This window comes from Talpa europaea (genome assembly GCF_964194135.1).
Source record: "Talpa europaea genome assembly, chromosome: 13".
NCBI classification, from domain to species: Eukaryota; Metazoa; Chordata; class Mammalia; order Eulipotyphla; family Talpidae; genus Talpa; species Talpa europaea.
In genome coordinates, this window is record NC_140080.1 from 5,669,577 (window position 1) to 5,686,865 (window position 17,289).

Below are 17,289 nucleotides of genomic sequence, written 5' to 3' on the forward strand. Positions count from 1 at the left end.
GTGGGGAGCGAGACACCCCACCTCACTGTAATCTCAGATCAGCCCAGGTGGGTTTCAGGTGGGTATCTGGACGCTGACATAGATGATGAAGCAATAATAACTCAATGCATATTACGAAAATATCCTGATGTCATGGAGGATATTTTAAGTTTAATAATAATGACAACAAGAAGTATAACTACTGTAAAATTGTGGGAAATTGGTAGCTAGTGCTACTTCTGAGTTCTTAATCTCTTACACAAAATTTTTAGTTTCAAAACAGAATGATAGCATCTTACCTCTGTCTCTTGACTGCTTTAAACCTTAATGGATAGTAGGCTGATTTAATAGTTGCTAGACAGTGGGATAGCACTTGATTGCTAATGGACCAAGTTAAGAATGGCCACAGTTACAGAGGCTATGTCTTCTTTTAATTAAGTGGCAATTCTTGAGAAATTCATTTTGTTATACCATCCATAGAATGCAGCGGTGGCAAGGTGCCAAATAAGAAATATCAAGTGTAACAAATACTTCTTTAAGACTCATAAACTGCTGGTACAGCGTATTCTTCATGCAAATCTCATACTAAAATATTTTTTTTTGGTGTGTGTTGAAATTGAAAACTTTTAGCCTGTGCTTCCACGTGAAAAAGGAAGTGAAAGGTCTTAGAATCTTAAAGTTTTAAAGGGCGGCTTTACAGATTTAAACAAAGCTAACAGATCTTTGTTTAAAATGGGATCCACTGAACTTTTCAGCACCATTCCTGGAATAACTCTAGAGATGGAATAAAGAGCTGCTTCTGACTTTGTCGTTTCTTAATGCAAAGTAAGCAGCTTTTCCGGGCTTAGCTGTCTCCATTGACCTGGCAGTATTATTTACCTCATTTGCAATGAAAACAGAAATAGTTTCTCTCCAACCACAATTTTCTACCAAGCAGAGACCTTGCCTATTAAAAATACCAATTCTTCTTTGGCTTAGAAAAATTAAGAGATGTGAAAAGTCCCAGACTCTGTCATCATATTCCTTTCTGAATGTAAAGTCTAGCATTGTTTTTTGTCTCTACAATTATTTTTTAAGTTTTCTCTATCATGAAACCCAAGCCCTCTGAATTCCTTATCAGCTGCTAACATCTGTCTAACACTGTCACTGCTGAGTGGAGGGTGGCTGGGTGCAGCTGTGGGGTGTCGGAGATAGAACACCACACTGAGTCACTCTGTACAATGCTCAGTAATGAACTGGAGGGAGAAATCCTACTCTGGCTCCACGAAGGCCAAAAATGTGACCAAGAGGAAAAGACAATAGCTCTCGAGAAAAACCAAGTCCAAATCCTACTTTTTAAACGCTTACCAATTCTGTGACTGAGCCTCAACATCCTCACTTGTAAAAAGGTAATTATCTTCCCTGGAGTGTTATTATGAGACCTCAATGAATGATGGACTTTAAGCACACAAAAGATACTGAATATACTATTAGGCAAGAAATTACTAACCAATTTTCACCATAACTGATAACATTTTTTAAACTCCATGAAAACAGAATTCTGAGGTGCCTAATGACCATGTTGACACAGACAAAAACTTTTAGTTCTTAAAAGGTGTGAGGTAACAAATCATTGTAATAACTCTTTTAGAATTAAATCATGAAACTAATATATTTATTAGTGACTGTGGCTTTAGAATTCTCTTGCATTTAGTCACATAGTATATTAGTGTTAATAGTATTGATCATAAAAATATTATCTTAAAATATAGTCAACAAAATAATTAGCCCCAAGGTCTGAAAGAATGGGAAATTGATTAATAATAACTATAAAATTCACCAAATATATTAAAATGCAGTCTACTACAAATCAGAGTTTAAAATGTGCATCACAAATACCAGGATTTAACTATACTATTGACATCAGAAGGGAATAATTATTTTTATAGTATCACAATTTAATTCTTTCCAAACAGAAAAGAGACCCAAACTGTCCTGGTTTATTTATTCCCATCCAGACCCAGAGATAGCTGAATATGCCATGACAGAATAGATACACATTCCAGCTATGTTTCAAAGAATCAGAATCGGCTGGGCAGATAAATAGAACTTTTATTTCCAATATCTTCATTAAGCAAAAGTTCTCATTATCTCAACTCCAGAAGAATTTTTTCAATCTCCTGATCTCATACCTCCAGAGATGCTCAGGTGAGCATTAGTGACAGTAAAATCTTCCCAGGTGATTACAGCTTGAGGGTGCAAGTCCTGTGACCAACCACTCACTGTCTGAATGACCAGAACTGCTACAATGCAGTGTAGGAATAAAGTAGGCACACGATGAAAATAAAAAGACATTGAGGGGCCTCCCCGGTGGCGCAGCGGTTGAGCACTGGGTTGCGAAGCTGCCCGCAGCCTCTGTGGCGCCGGTTCGATCCCCAGCTGCTCCCCGGCCACCAGAGGAGGGTCCCACATGGCGCGCAGACCTCTCCTGCCGCCCGCTGCTCCCCTCAGCAGTGTACTTCAGTCAGTCTGCCTGCTCTGCTCCCCGCTCTGGCTCTGGTGAATTCTCTCACCCTCCCGTGCTTCTGACTGTACCCAGTGCTTGTATAAACAAACAAACAAATAAATAAACATGCCTCTATAAAAATAAACAAACAAACAAACAAAAAGACATTGAACAAACATTCTCTGAGGAACAGTGCCTTTGAGGACATGCCTCCAGAGATACCAGCTTTCCTTTTTTAAAGTATCTATTCAAGAGACAAAGAAAAAGAAAAAGAGGAAGGAGACCAAAGAAAACTAGAACCTGCTAGAAGAATAGAGAGATTCTACCAGAGTCACCTTGAAAATGCAAGAGATTAGTAGTTACTGAAGCTGCCATGGTTGGTTCAATCTAGATACTGAGGGAGTTGCAATGTTTTCAGGAGTGGGAGGCACATCAAGCAAGAGGATTAGGTAACAAGTGACCTAGAATGGGGATGAGATTCTCCCTGAAGGACTTCTGTGGAGCAGATAAGGAAAGGTAAGGGCTTCTCCTCCCAAGGACACTTCCAGGCCTTACTGCACTCCCTCTAAATCTTTGTGTGTGTCCAGAGACAAAAAGATTCCCTGAGAGAGGAAGCACAGGCTTCCTGCTCAGACAAGAAGAGACAGGAGGATTGAATTTCTTTCATTAAGCAGTGAGTTTTGTGCTTCTTTGGCTAATGCAATGAACATTGGATGAATGAACGTCTGCCTTGGAATAAAATACATTCTGAAACTGAAAACAGCATCCACTCCAAAGCACATTATTTCTGAAGACAGCTTCAGGTGGTAGCCCCTGGATGGATATTTGTGGCTAAAGGAAGAGTTGCAGGGCTGGTGAAAGATGCCTTTTCCTCGTTCATCTGCTTTGTAACAATCTTTGCAAACTGGCTCAGCATCTATTTTTTGGCAGATGTGAAGATCCAAGTATAAAGGGCCAGAGGACCATGAGAAGTTACAGGCACTAGAAAGAAAGACTCAAAAATCTAATATTTACCCCTCATATCAAATAAGCAACTTCACTTGCTCCCTCCAACTTCACAGGTTGTTGCAAACAGAAGTGAAGAGGGACATAACTTGGATCTGTAGCCAGAGTCCCTGGTCATCTACTCTGAGTAGGTCAGATACTAAATAGTACACAGTATTTGGTAGAAAAAGAGTCACCAAATAACCTGTTAAGCATTTTCAAAGAAATTTTATCTCATCTTTCTTTAAGAGGAAAACCAACAGCAATTGAATAAACCCTTACTGGGTGCCAAATATGTCAAGGAATTGTGTCCGCTGTGAAAGACAGGGTGGAGGAATTACACTTCTTGAATTGGTCTATAGGACACTTTGTTTCATTAAGTATAACCCTAAAAGGAAGGGAAGCAGGAAATAGTGACTTACAAAGAGCAGGAGAGATCTGTACTTAATATTTCCACATCTAGGAACAGCCAGAATTAAACAAATATATTTCAATAGTAATTAAATACTCACTTTATACATAAACACAAAGGTAAATGCCAGCTCACAGAATACTTAAAATCTAAGTCTGTCAAATCATTTAATTATGCTTTCATCCAATGTTTAAGACAATCATTATGCTTTTTCTTGGACGTATTTAGAACCTGGCCATTTACTAACATTAATTATGAAAATCCAAATCAGCTTACTTTCCTGTTTTGTTTTTTATGATGTTAGTTTGCATCTTTCCATGTCAGTAGAACTCAACGACTTCCACAGAAAGTCTATGATTCAATTAGTTCCGTTTTGCAGATCACAAAAAATTTAAATGCAACACAGTGTAATCAGTTTTGTGTCACTCACTTCTGGGATAAACCTACACATATCCTCAGGTGCAGTTTGTTTAGTGAGATAGGAACACAGCTCTGATGAAAGCCACACATTTCTTAACCTTTTTCTGTGTCTCTTAAGAAACAGGACCAAAGGTAACAACCATTTTTCAATCAGAAACTGAGAAGCTGGAGGCTATTATAGGTTAATCAGTCATGCCTCACCATGTTAGCCTCAACTCTAATACCAAACTCAGCTTTATACAATTGCTTTCTTTTTTCTATTCTAGTCTCTTCTACACTGACATTGGGATTTGCAGTTTTTTTCTCTTTCTTCCATAAAAATGGAGACAGGGCCTCCCTGGTGACGCAAGGGGTTAAGACGCAACCTATGAAGCTGTCCGCAGCCACTGCAGCACCAGTTTGATCCCCCGCCAGGGAGCAACCCATATGGCGCAGGAGACCTCTCTGACTCACCCGCTGCTCCCCATCAGCAGTGCATTTCAGTCAATCTGCCTGTTCTGTTCCCCACTCTGTCTCTGGTGGATTCTCTCACCCCCCACACCCGTGGCCTGTACCCCAGTTCTTGTATGCATAAATAAATAAATCTTTTTTTAAAAAGTGGAGACAACAACTGACAGTAGAATTGTTGCATTTAAATGCTGGACACTGTTTCAAAATTCTATTCTTTCATTCACTTAATCAGCAAAATGTGATTAAGTGGCTACTAAGTGGCAAGGTACCAGGGCACATCCAGGGTAAAGAGACAGACAAAATCACTTACTCTCATGGGATTTATAATACAGAGGTCCTGGCAGTTAATAATAACATATATGGTCATCATATGAAGAAAAAGAAATGTGTTTAAATTTAGGGAGATTTAAAGTTTTACTAGGAAAATAAAAGTCAAGTAATATAGAAAAACTACAAAATAAAAATCAAATCTCATTCCCTCTCAGTGTCTCCAATTCCACTCCTGACTTTTCTGCATTTTATGTATGTTAACATACTCACTTATACTTGCTTTAATCATATTTTAAATACTATTGCATATTCTAATATTTTCTATTTCCAATAATGTATCTTTGAAATCTGTTCGCATCAACTCAAGTCTTTTTAACCTCGGTCTATTTAACAGGAGGGAATGCAAAATGACTCTCCAAAATGACTGTTAGAAGACAAGGAATTTATATTTCCACCAACAGTGAGGATATTGAGCACTCTATGAGCCGAGATACCTTCCTGAAATGTGAGGGAAAATGATCAGAATAAAAAGAAGCCAAAGAGAAAGATACCTGAGTTCAGCTGAACCACCAGCCTGCTGCACCCAGGGAAGCTCACTCTGTGAGAACCACATAGAGGAGGCTGAGCTGCTGGGACCCACTCCCTGCAAAATCACAGCATGATAAAATAAAAACATGCCTGGAAAAAATAAAGCACCTCTGGGCTATAAAAAATTTTGGACAGAGACGGCCTGAAGTTCTCCAAGATTGTAGCCATTGTTTTTTCCCACAGTGCATGTGACTGCCTGTTGCCCCACATGCTCAATTCACTGGTAGTAAAAAAAATTTACAATCTAGCCCAACTCTTTACCAAGAGTCTTCTTCCCTAGTTCCCCCACTCATTTTCTTTATGACCCTTTTCCCAGCCTGGCATTTCAAAATCTACATAGAAGGGAGAACTTCCCTCATTCATCTTTTCTCTCATTTATTGATAGTAGCCTATATTCATGGATTCCTATTAAATTCAGTGGTCTGGTCTGGTCTGTTATTTTTTAAAGATTTATTTATTTATTATTTATGCATTGAAGAAATGGGGTGTAGGCTAGAGGTGCGGGGGTGTGTGTGAGAGAGAGGGAGCAGAACAGGCAGACTGACTGAAATACACTGCTGAGGGGAGCAGCGGGTGAGACAGGAAACGTCTGCTGCACCATGTGGGTAGCTCCCTGGCCGGGGATTGAACTCTTGCTGCAGTGGCTGCGGATAGACTCATAGGTTGTGTCTTGACCCCTTGTGCCACCAGGGAGGCCCCATGAGTTCATTTTTATTCCTTTGTTTTAGATTCCCCACACAAGTGACATTATACAGTATTTGTCTTTTATGTGTGTGTGTGTGTGTATCTATCAAACCTCCTTTATTCACCCATCAGTGGACACTGTGTTGTTTCCACAGCCTGGCTATCATAAACAGTCACGAATGAGCATGTGGGCAGATAGATTTTTAAGTTAGTGTTTTCACTTTCCATGGATAAATACCCAGAAGTGGAGTTACTACCTCACATGCTAGTTTTATCTCTGATTTCTCAAGGCATCTGCACCCTCTTCTGCAATGGTTCCTGCCAACTGTCCACAAGAGTTCCTTCTTTCTCTACTCTCACCAACACTTTCCCTTTCTTGTCTTTTGGATGCTAGCCACCCTCACAGATGTGAGGTGAGATCTCATTGCAGTTTTGCTCTGCATTTCCCTGGAGATCCACAGGACTGCGAGCACCTCTTCACATGCCTGTTGGCCATCTGTATGTCTTGGGAAAATGTGGATCTTCTGCCTATTTTCTGCCCTTTTTTTAAAATTGGATTGTTTTCTGCTTTTAGCAGGGGTGGAATTTGCTTCCACAACAATGAATGCTGAATCACTATTGAGTTGCAATGATACCGAAATACACCCCTTAGCTAAACAGCTTGGTCGGGCTGCAGGTCACCTCCTATTCCATCGCTATTTTACTTTCATTACAGTACTGACTGACACCTAATGCTGTCCTGCTTTCTTTCTTTGTTTACATGTTTAGGACCTCTCTGTCCTAGCGGCACGGAAGATCCATCAGAGCAGGGGTCAGTGCCAGTCAAATACCTATCCTCCAAAAACATTCATTCAAATGAACAAATAAAACTCTGCAAATAGTTGTTGAACTTACTGTCCATTAGAGCAGGTTGGCGGAAAGCCAAGACTTACCAAGGACAATAGAGTCCCAAAAAGGTGACAAGTCACGACTCACTTTATTATGAAAAAACCCACCACAGCTCAATAGAACAGTTGGTGGTTTTAAAAGCCAATATCAAAACCATTTAATGGATGGACTTTCCAGATAAATCTTAAAAGGAAAGGGGACAGATATTCCAGGTGACAGGGACAAAAGGAAGAGGATAGATGGTAACACATGAGAAGCAGGTCCTGTTGGCCAGGATCACAGCTGAGTCTACACAGGAGGGAAAGAGGAGGAGACTGGAGTGGGGAGGCCAGGTCACACTGCAAAGAATCCTGCATGTCAGGCTGGGAAACAAGTCAATTTGATGGGCAAATTGTGAGCAATGAAAAGTTTTTATCGTTGATCAGGAACTTTGTTATGTGGAAAGGCAAAGCTCGAGAGGCTGCCCACAGCCATGCCCAGGAAAAGCCACCCCTTATGGAAGGCTTATTAAGGGCTGGGCATTCAGTAATTGACTTGCACCCCTTATCTGGCTTGATTCTTAAGGCAGCCCAATTTGATTACCCCAATTTCACACTTAGACATGGAGGCGGAGGGAAGTTCACCAAAGCACTAAGTGGCAAAAATGGATCTGGGACTCAGGGTGTTACACAGAAAATGGGCGTTCACAGGTTTTCTGACAACAGGTTCAGGGCAAGGAAAATGAGGCCATGAGTGAGAAAAGGAAATATCACTCGTAGCATGAGTGTTTGGACCAGGTACTTGGGAAGCACTTTCACAGAATTCAACTATTACAACAACTTTGCCATAGAAATGCCATGGAGATTTGCTCAAGGGAAGCAGGCTAGAGGGAAGGCAGGTAGGCTGCTGCTTGTTCTGATGAGGGCGGATTGAGAGGCAAAGCAGATTGGGGCTTTCTGCGCATCTAACTGGTAGACCACCGTGCAGCAGCCTTAACCTCTCTTCTGCAAAAAGAGAACTGGCTTCCAGTTTGTTGGACAAACAGTGCAGATTGTTTGGTATCAACAACCACCAGCTCCAAAGGGCAATCCTCTCCCATGGGCTCTCAGGTAAAAGCGGAAGTGAAATAAAAGCATGAGTATAACAATATCCAGGATCTCTTTTAGTTGAACTCTTTCAGCTGAACCATTGCATAGGTCAAATTAGTTAACGATCAGCAATTTCATCAAGTTCGTACTAGATCTTTTGGATTTATGAAAGACAAGAGTACCTATTACACCCGATTTATGTGCTTCCTCCCAGCCCACCCGAGCTTCCTTCTCCAGTTCCGCGGTCTGGTTTCCATGCTGTCAAGCGACACTCAAGCCGTCAGCCTCACTCCCTACAACCACCCCATGACAACCTCATTCAGCCTGGGCTGAGTCTCCTCTCAGCTACTGATGCTCACCAAACCCCAGGTTTTAACAGCGCCACAAGACACAGGGCTGACCCCTAGAGCTCAGCTTGTCCAGCTGAGACCTGCTGTAGCGCCGTCTGCTTTGACAAAGGGCATGGAGGTGACTAGAGCAGTGTGGCTCTGGTCTCAGGAGCTGCCACTGGAGTGAGTTCTAATCCCAAAGCAGTCACACACTAGCTGTGGAGCAGAGGGGAGCCTCAGTTTCCTCCACTATGAAATAACAATTATAATGCATTCCTGTCAGGATTATCAGGAGGATTTATGAAACAAGGTATGTGAAGGTTGCCAGGTAATACCTGCTTTGAAAAACCAAACATTTACCCATGCACTGGAGCAAATCTGAGTTGACAAGTTCTCAAAGACAAGCCTATATCCTCTCCCACTCTGGTCCCTTGGAGAGATTGGAGAGAGGTTATCTCCTCCAAGCAAGAAGACTGATCGGGCTTCTCTCTGTAACAGACGGCCTGCTGGGGACCTGCTTCTCGACACACCCGGCTGCCTCCTGTGACAGTGACACCGAGTGCCAGCACCCGGGGACTGTTGATCAACAAACGCCAGCTCAGATCTGATCTTCAGGGGAGATACTGTCAGCATTCTGGATTCCCCCGGGTACAGTGAATTCTGGCCTGCGGATCACTGGAGGGCCTCCAGCCCATGGTCGTTTGCCCCTGTGTTAAAGTCTTTCTTTCACATAAACTGACTTTCACCCAAAGGTTGTTAGGTATTTGGTCCAGGATCTTGGATTGTCCTTAATTTATTACCTGAAAAATCATCTTGTTGTCTTGAGCAGTCATTAGACATCTGACTTTCTTTTCCCATCATAAGATGACAAGAACTCCCTGATGTTCTTGTGTTTCTTCTTTTTCCCTGGGTGACAGAGAGGCAGGGAACAACACTGCTGAATAACCTCAGCTTACCGTGAAGGTCTCGCTGGCATGGGGGACATGCAGTAAATAATATTCTCTTGGTACTGCCTTCCAAATAAAGCCCCAGTTCTCCTGGTTTATCCAACTATGAACTCTCAAGGTCCTTGCCTCTCTCAACTTTCCACTGCATGGCGATTTTCCTTCCTGGGTCACAATAATCCACCCCCAAGCACTGGCTCTATTGCATCCTACCTGTATTTTGCATGTACATCTGCCAACCCCAAAGGACTATAATTCGAACAGACTGGGGTATTTACAAGCGGTTCTGTCCACCAGTCGTTGGACACAGCCCTCCTGTCTTCTTGCCTATCTCCTGCATGCCAGGCATGCTCCAGTCCTTACTCATGGCTGGGTGGCTTGACCCAGGAACACCCTGACCCCTGTCCCCCAGTTGTGCATATGGGCTGCTTAAAACCAGTACACCCTGGGCCTCCCTGGTGGCACAAGGGGTTAAGCAATGCACAATGAAGCAATCCGCAGCCACTGCAGCACGAGTTCGATTCCCAGGCAGGGAGCAACTCACATGGCGTGGCAGACCTCTCCTATCTCATCCGCTGCTTCCCTCAGCAGTGTATTTCAGTCAATCTGCCTGTTCTGTTCTCCACTCTGTATCTGGTGAATCCTCTCACCCCCTGCATCTCTAGCCTGTACCCCAGCTCTTTTATGCATAAATAAATAAATCTTTAAAAAAAAAAAGAAATGTGATCTTAGTTTCATTTCAAATAAATACTTGTGAAAATACTTGCCTTAACCCACAGCACTTAAAATTCTGGCTGATTTCTATTGACTGTGGACTCTGCAAAGGGCTGTGACTCTTGTTACAATGAAACATGGACACTGTGTCTGGAAATACGAGGACTTTCATCTCACCTTTAGGTTATAGTGAGCAGGGAACCAACAATGTTCCCTGAATTTCTCTCTCCAATCTGCTTTTCTTCTGGTCTTAAGAACAGAGGAAATGCAGTGGTCAGAGCTACACCAACTCTTCACATGCTTTTCTTGTGAGCAGTGTTCATCAAGCTGGTGCTAATTGAGTCTATAGGGACAGGTAAGGAAGTACAAAAGGCACATCATCCATCACCTTAATAGTATATAATTTCATCCACTGACTTTATCCGCTTATCTATTTATTCAAATAGCACCTCTGACTTGTTTCTCTGCCCAGACAACATAAATGACTGGGTGGGACTTTTGTCAAATTGTGAGAATGAACTCAAACAGGGAAATAGGTCCTCATGCAGTCTGGGCTGAGAACAGGTGGTTATAGGAACAGACAGGATGTATCCCAGGAGACCCAGTGCTCCCTGAATAGTGGTCCCAGAACAGTAATAACCACGCCAACTTCCCTTAATGCCCCAAATGATACTCCCTCACCAGGCATTTCTCAACCCAGAGCATCCATGTCTGAAACATTTCAAAAAACTCCAGACCATGATATGAAACCGATGAAGACATATCCTTACCTGATTTCTAGATAGCAGGAGGCCACAGTATGTAATTTGCCCTGTTATTAAAACAGTCCCTGTCACTAGCCTATAAAACAGACCCTGCTGCCAGCCTACGAATGGTAAAAAAAAATTCCTTGGTAACTGATTGGTCATTCTGCAAGAGGCTTAGGCAAAAAATTGGGTGAAATGACATTCAGTGCAAGCTGGAGAGATTTAAAAGATCAGATAGCAATGCACTTAGCCATTTCAAATACATATTTTCATAATGATTAATGCTGTTACTTTTGAGCACGAATTAAAAAAAAACATTAAAAGTTCAGATGCTATCTCTTTTGGCCACTGGTCTTATTGAATCAGACTGAACTAAGAATTTTCTATTGACCTGGAGTTCCCTCCTGCACTGACCTTGACATTCCTAGTGTCAACACACATTCACCAGACTGTATCTGCCTTCCTTCAGACCTCTCAGTCACAGAGGCAAAATCCACAGGCATAAGAAGAAATATTCAAAGCACAGGAAACCATGACTTAACATACTATGACCTTTACCAACATTTCAGTCTCTCCCTTAAGCCGCCCTATCTAGGCATCTAGAATCACCCCCAAAATTTAATGCAGTGAATGAACATAATTATTCCTTCTGAGTGCAATTAACTCTTGGGATACTTGTTATCTATTAACCCATCATTCCTTTTTCTTTGTACTTCCTAATATGATCCTATGGACCACATAACCTAAGAATACATACATTCTACATATAATTTCTGCTTATGCTATAAGTAAAAAAACCTAAAAAGACTCATTTTTGGACTCACACGAGAAGGACATTAAAGTATAATGTTCTCGCCTATAAAACAGGGATGAAGCTCTTAGCTCAAGGTTGCAATGAGGGTTCTCAATAATGGTAAAAATAATGTAAATGTAGGGCCTCCCTGGTGGCGCAAGGGGTTAAGACACAACCTATGAAGCTATCCGTAGCCAACGTGGGACAAGTTTGATCCCCAGCCAGGGAGCTCCCCACATGGCACGGCAGACCTCTCTTGACTCGCCCACTGCTCCCCTCAGCAGTGTATTTTAGTCAGTCTGCCTGTTCTGTTCCCCACTCTGTCTCTGGTGAATCCTCTCACCATCCCCCCACCCCACCCCCCACCCCTCTGGCCTGTACCCAGTTCTTGTATGCATAAATAAATAAATCTTTATAAAAAAATAATGTAAATGTACTGTGTAAACCTGAACTATGGACCTTCGTTTATCCAACTATGGACCGTGTGTTTACCATTTGACATCAATGGTAACACACCTAAAATTGGCATATCGCTAGCAAGTGCTTTATATACAACAACACTATTGGGTAAGAATGATTTTCTTGATTTTACACATAAGGAAACTAAAGGTCGGAGAAGACAGGTCAACCTCCCCAAGGTTATAGAGCTGGGGGACCAGGCCTTCTGGCTCAGTCACAGTTTATCATCCTTCCTTTCATGTGATGTTATTAACATAGGTTGTTCCTTTCAACAGAAACATTAAGGCTACTAATGCTAGCATGGGACCTTGCTTTGGAAGGGCTGGTAAGATCTGCACCTGAGTTTTGCATTGAAAAGCTTACAATGAATGATACCTTCTGACAGTGACCCCAGTACTTTGTCAACCTCGGGTCAAGTGTTAGGATGCTTATGTCACACAGTACAAGGAAATATTATTTTTTAATAATTTGTTTCAGAATTATTCTTCCATTTCCATTAGGTTAATATTTTGAGATCTTTAGAGGATAAGGAGCTACTCACAAAGTAATTTACATTTAACAGCTCCATGGATAAATCAATGTTTTACTTTTATTTTTTATTATTTTTTAATTTTTATTTACAACATTATTCATTTTTAAACAATACTTGCTCCCCTCTCAGGTGTAGTCCCCTCAATGTTTTACTTTTAATAAGAGCATTTGGTCTTGCAAAAAGTATGTAAAGGAATTTTTTTGCAGTCTTAAGACTTTTCTTTCTTCTTAGACTGCATGGTCTCATGCTGGTATGGGAGAAGATGCCCTGACCTTATATTCCTTGGAGGGTAATGTGTCCTATCCTGAGAAATAAAGCAAGACAGGTAGAAGCGTTTCACCACAGGCTCTTTGTCAGCAGTCTAAGGGTAGGCAAAGCAACCTGAGTCTTCTCTACCAGTGAATGGTCTAAGAGGCAGTGGCCTGAGGCCTTGGTCAATGAGATGAGGTTATAGCAAAACAGGAGCAAATCCTTCTATAAGTTTATGAGAGCAAGTTGGCTTGGACCATTTTCCTCGGCAAGAACAAAAAGACTTCATTGCTGCTGCCCTTTTCCCTTCTGTTGGAGAATTTGGAGGTGGGACAGAGGTGATATGGCAGCCATCTTGTAGCCATGAAGAAAACATTGCTGCAACATTGATAGCCAAGACCAAAACTCAGATAGAACCTGAATCACTGATATTATTAAATTCCTGAACAAGTACAGAGGCTTCCAATTACACTTATTTAATTTGATGTCTTTATGTTTTAAGCCACAGTAACTATAATCTGACTTGCAGTAGAAACCATCTCAACACAATTCTTCATCCGTGGGTAGATTCTGTCCAGTAAACTGAAGAAATCTAATTCTCCCACATGACAGAAGTAACTAACAATGTGGGAAATTGTGTCCCTTCCATATAAGAAAAAAAGTGAGGGTACATAAAAATACTTTGTGAATTTGGTGATAATATTGTCAATAAAATTATCACTTGGTGATAATACACTGGAAATGGACAGGGAAATATAAATTCAAAAATATTAGCACAAAATGTTAGTGTTAAATCTCAAAGTAACATTTCTTTTCTTATTTTTGCTTCTTTGTGTTTCCTAATTTTGCTACAATTCGTTATTTAAAATTACATGCACCAGGGCTTCCCCTGGTGGCACAGCAGTTGAGCGCTGGGCTGCGGCCCCGGCCACTGGTGAAGGTCCCACATGATGCAACAGACCTCTCCTGCAGCGCCCCCTGCGAGGGTCCCACATGGCGGGCAGATCTCTCCTGCCGCCCGCCGCTCCCCTCAGCAGTGTACTTCATCAGTCTGCCTGCTCTGCTCCCCGCTCTGTCTCTGGTGAATTCTCTCACCCTCTTGCGCTTCCGACTATACCCAGTGCTTGTATAAATAAATAAATAAGTCTTAAAAAAAATTACATGCGCCAGACCTATTTACTGAAAGCAGAAATTACAGCTGATAGAAATGTATTCCCTTAAACAATTTTTTTGACAGTAAACTTCTCTGCTTTAATGAAATGAATCCTAATATTTCTCTATATTAAGTAAAATTTTTAGGAAAAATAAAGATTATATGTATAGCTCTGTAATGCTAGGCCTCCAGGTGCACACAATTTAACTGATGAAGCAAAACAATGTATATATAATTTTCAAAAAATGGAATAAAAATATTAAATCTTTAAACCCAGCTGAAATAATAAAACAACAGGAGTATTGCATTCATATTCACAAAAATGAAATTTCATTTAACTACTGAAACAATTAGTAAGCTGCTGGTTTGGCCCAAGATACATGAAAACATTATCATTTATGGCCAAAATACACATTACAAATGCCCCAGACTGTATCTAACCAAGATACTAGAGGCCATTAAATTGAAACCACACCTAAGGAAAACAACTTAGGTGTATCATGTCTAGATGTGGCAAGCTATAAACATAAAAGGAAGCTGATACATTCTTTCCATTGAATAAAAAAAATTCTATTTCTTTTTTAAAATTGTTTTAAAACAATTTTAATGAAATGTCATTGTTTTACAGCCTTCTTAATAGTTTGAAAATATAGGATTTTCCCTTAAATAAAATTACCTTAAAAGATAAATAAGCCTTTTTCTGGAGTTACAGAATAAAGTCATAAATGTTCAGAAGATTAAATTTATTTCAAGAAAATTGAAGAAAACATTTCTTTAGGAAATGATATTGTAGTGCTCCTTTAGAGATACCAAGTCTAATATATCTAAGACATGTTAAATATGCAATAGTTTAGTTTTCTTAGCATTGACTATTTTTTTTGCTCCACCAGTATATTTCTAGATCTATCATTTATTTCTAGATCTAGCATTTATTTACATCCAGAAAGAATATTTATTTGAGTTGTCTATAGTTTAAGGGCAGCCTTTTTTCTAAACTTACAGTAAGGATAGACTTAAAAGATCACCACAAAATCACTCAAAGAAATTGTGGGGCCTTCCTGGTGGTGCAAGGATGCAGCACTGTCAAGCTATCTGTTGCCACTGCAGCATGAGTTCAATCCCCAGCCAGGGAGCTGACCCACACGGTGCAGCAGACCTCTCCTGTCTCGCCTGCTGCTCCCCTCAGCAGTATATCTCAATAGATACACCTGTTTTGCTCTCTACTGTCTCTGGTGAATCCTCTCATCCTCGGCACTTCTGGCCTACACCCCAGTTCTTGTATACATAAATAATGATAAAAATCTTTAAAAAAAAAGTTGTATCCCCTATGACTTACCAACCTACTTCAACCTTCCTGCTCTGCACCCTGAGCTGAGACAACCGTAAACCTTCCTAGTCTTTCCACCCAAGGCAAAAACCTGTCTTTTCTAGACTAAGAGGAAGTGCAGAAGAAACAAAAGTCCAAAGCAATGCCCAGGGCTGATAAGGTGCACTTCCCCTCACTGTGCCAACCAGACCAGAGACTTCTCCCAGGATCCACACCTGACAGACCTCTGGCTCCACAATGTCTGGTGAATCTCTGCACTAGACTGGCCCATTCTATTCATTTCAGGGAGGAACCCAACTCCGGTAGCTGTTCTCTGTCATACCCACCTTGCAGGCATATTCTGTGATTATATTTTAATGATGTGTTCCAGGTAAGCGTGCAACATCTGTTTCCAGGTGCCACAAGGTCCCTGAGCCAATTATCCTATTCATTTTTTTCTCTCTAGGGACAGGTTTATGTTTAATCTTTTATCTCTATTAGATTAGATGTCTGTGGTCTCTGGGGGAACCTTTGCTCTATTAGATACATTCCTGAAGCCTGTATGTAAAAGTTGTAATGTTCAAGTCAAATGGATGTCTGTTCTCATCCTTCCTTAAAGTGTGACCCTTTCCTACTGAGAAATAATCAGGCTGTGGAATTTATTATTGGAAAAAGGAAATTTACTGTGACAGCAACTTGGCTCATCTTGACCTTAATCTTAGAAAGCATAGGCAGCTGGTTAAGAAACTGCCTTTACGTTTAACTGTATTAGTTACTTTCATGCTTATTTGAAAATATCTGATACCAGATATTATGAAATAAAACTTATTTTCTTTTAAAAAAAAAAAAGCAAATTATAGTTAATGCAAAAAAAAAACCTAAAAAAATAAGACTGCACACATAAGACTAACCCCTACATAACCAGGATATAATATAAAAAGATAAGAGAAAACTGGAAGAGCAAAAGGAGAAGTAATAGCCATCTTTTTATCACTTTTACACAAATATTTTGTAATTTTCTTCCTGATTCCTTCTCCCACCCATCCCCCCATGTTAGAAACACCTTTTAACTTTCAGATTGCAGTTGGGGATCTGAGTTCTAGAAAAGGATTACTAATCCCCAACAATTAGCAAGGGTTCCCTAAGAATTAGTCATACTAAAAAATACCTTTTCCTCTTACAAATAAAAAACTAGGTGAAGAGAATCAAGTAAGTATGTTTATTGTTGTTTCACTGAGGCACTGACGTCTTCCACGATTCATTTAAGGGCAATATAATGGTCTATGGGCTAATAAATGAGGTGCATTTGAAAGAGAATGAGCAGTCTTGCATATCTACACATTCATCTATTCAACACACACCGAGTTTAGTATATGCCAAATTCTGTAATAGACACAGGTTTCAAAGCCAGAAAAGGAAATACTGCAGAAAAGAAAATACTGATCTATTTAAAAATCAAGTACCAGCAAACCTCAAAGGAAGGTGCAAAGGATTTTGTGGGGTGCGGAGGAAAAAGGACTTGGAATTTCCATTTGAATAGGTGGGCGTGGGTTGAGGGGCGGCCTCAATAGATAACACTGGGAAGGTAATTTGGAGGTGGATTTTGAATGGCCTTTCAAACTAATCAAAAGAATTTGGATTTGTCTTACAGACAATGCAAAACCACTGACGGTTTTTACTACCAGAATGACAAGATCTGTAACTTAAATAATGCTGGAAGCCTTGGAAAAGAATGGAGGTAGGAAAGTGATTGAGACGAGAAACAGTGGTGGGGGTTGCAGGAGGACACGGCAAAAATGGGACTGGGACTCGGATCACACAGGACTTGCTGGTGAGT

General features: G+C 40.8%; 1 protein-coding gene across 1 annotated transcript in view; it reads right to left on the bottom strand.

Moving 5' to 3' along the window:
- The window catches only part of ELOVL6 (ELOVL fatty acid elongase 6), a gene marked incomplete at its 5' end in the record, with an annotated part of 108,029 nt that overhangs the window by 76,111 nt on the left and 14,629 nt on the right, over window positions 1-17,289 (bottom strand). The gene's annotated exons all lie outside the window — the stretch shown is intronic.